This window comes from Anneissia japonica, unplaced genomic scaffold (genome assembly GCF_011630105.1).
Source record: "Anneissia japonica isolate Jap-2015-1 unplaced genomic scaffold, ASM1163010v1 scaffold287728_len311106_cov174, whole genome shotgun sequence".
NCBI classification, from domain to species: Eukaryota; Metazoa; Echinodermata; class Crinoidea; order Comatulida; family Comatulidae; genus Anneissia; species Anneissia japonica.
In genome coordinates, this window is record NW_022700489.1 from 256895 (window position 1) to 259265 (window position 2371).

Here is a 2371-nt window from a genome sequence, read left to right on the forward strand (position 1 = left end):
GGGCCAAAAAAAAAATAAATAACTTAAAAAAAGTTAAAAAAAATATATTCAAAAAAATATAGACTCCTTTCTTTTTGAGGTTATCGATTCATGGAAAGAATAATGTATGCAACTACTTGATTTGTGTGAATCTAGGCCTATCACACGTAATAGGTCTGTTTTACTGTAATAGACCAGCAGCAAAAAGAAAGAAAGAAAGAAAAAACTAAAAAAAAATTGATTTAGCCAGTAGTGTTTTGCAATGGATGACAACTATGTTAAAAATGGTCCTTAGCATATGCTCTTCGAATTTAAGGGGGGTTGTCACATTTTGTAAATACCCGAACATGCAAAATAGTTAGGTCATAAGGTATATTAGGGTCCTTATATTGAATAAAATATGGAGTTTTGAGTAAATTCAAGGTAGTTTTTGTAGCAATGAATATTATAAACAATTTAAGGGGGCTGTCACATTTTAAAATTACCCGAACATTCAAATTAGGTAAGTCTACGGTAATAGGGTAATTTTTTTTAATGAAAAAAAACCCATAGGCTCTGTTGAATAAAATATAGGGTTTTAAGTAAATTCAATGTAGCTTTTAGTAGATATGAATATTATAAGCAATTAAAACTAAGTCCAATTACTGGAGTGAAGATGGCAGATTCATATCTAAAAACTTTGCAAAAAGCTGATTTCTTAACGCAAAGATAATGAAGAAATTCATTACGTCGATTTTACCAGTCTCTATCCGTACTGTAAGAAATACGGAACATATCCTGTTGACCACCCCGAGATTTTGGCATCCAAAAACATGTCAACGGATATAAAATGATTATTTCGGCCTAATTAAATGTACGATAGAACCGCCCAAAAAATTACTCCATCCTGTCCTTCCTTACAGGAACAAATGGAAAACTTACGTTTCCATTATGCCGTACCTGCGTTGAAAACCAATGTCAAGTGTCATGTACGCACACTACTGACGAAAGAGCTTTGGACGGTACTTGGGTTACCACCGAAGTTGCGAAAGCAGTAGAGATGGGGTATAACCTTATCAAAGTACATGTAGCTTGGCACTTCCACCAAAATAGCGAATATGACTCTACTAACCCATCATCAGGTTTATTTTCCGACTATATTAACACTTTCCTAAAATTAAAACAAGAAGCTTCAGGGTGGCCTGAATGGTGTGTTTCTGACGCCGACAAACAGAAATACATCATTCAGTATGAAGAAAACGAGGGTATAAAGTTAAATCCCGAACAAATTGCTTATAATCCTGGATTACGATCCCTCGCCAAACTTATGTTGAATTCTTTTTGGGGAAACTTTGGCCAAATAGAAAATCAAACTAAAACCAAATTTAGCAGTGACCCTAACGAAGTGTATGATTTACTTTCCAATCCTGAAGTTATTGTTAACGATATTAACATTATTAACGATAATCTAGCAGAAGTAAAGTATGTGAGCGATGAACAGTCAGTAACTGTAAACAGAAAAGTAAACGTTGTCATCGCTGCATTTACGACAGCTACTGCTAGATTAAAACTATACGAATTATTACATAATTTACAGGATCGTGTATTGTATTACGATACAGATTCTTGCGTTTTTATTACTAACCGAACTGACCCTGGTGAATGGCAACCTAATATCGGTGATTATCTAGGTGAATTAACAAACGAAATTAATCCAAAAGATGGCCAGTACATTACATGTTTTGCATCGGGAGGTCCGAAAAATTATGTGTATAAATTAGATTCAGGAAAGACGGTTTGCAAAGTAAAAGGTTTTACTTTAAAGTTTAAAAATGCACCAAAAAATAATTTTGAAACAGTTAGTTCTATGGTTAGGGGTATTGGACCAGAGAAAATAACAACAACCGAGTCTAATCGCATAACGCAAAAACCAAAATCACGAAAAATCGTAAACGAATCAACCATTAAGGATTATAGAATTGTGTACGATAAAAGAATTATAGTCGAAAACTACAATACTGTTCCTTATGGTTATGTTTGGTGAACATTTTCTTTTCATTTTTAATTATTAAATTAGTTTGTAAATTCCTGAATCTAATTTATATAATTTATGTTATACTTTTTTTATTTAACGTGTGAAATGTAATTTTTGTAAATAAGAGAATATTTTATTTATTTAAGGTAAACATCGAGTACCTTTCTATATTATAAATAAGAGAATTTTTTTTAATATTGAAATTGTAAATATTTTTTTTACGTTATATTAATGTTATCTTGTGCAATATTGTAAATAAGAGAATATTTTATTTATTTAAGGTAAACATCGAGTACCTTTCTATATATACTGTAAATAAGAGAATATATATATATATATATTTCTATTTTATATTGAAATTTTTTTTTCTTTTACGTT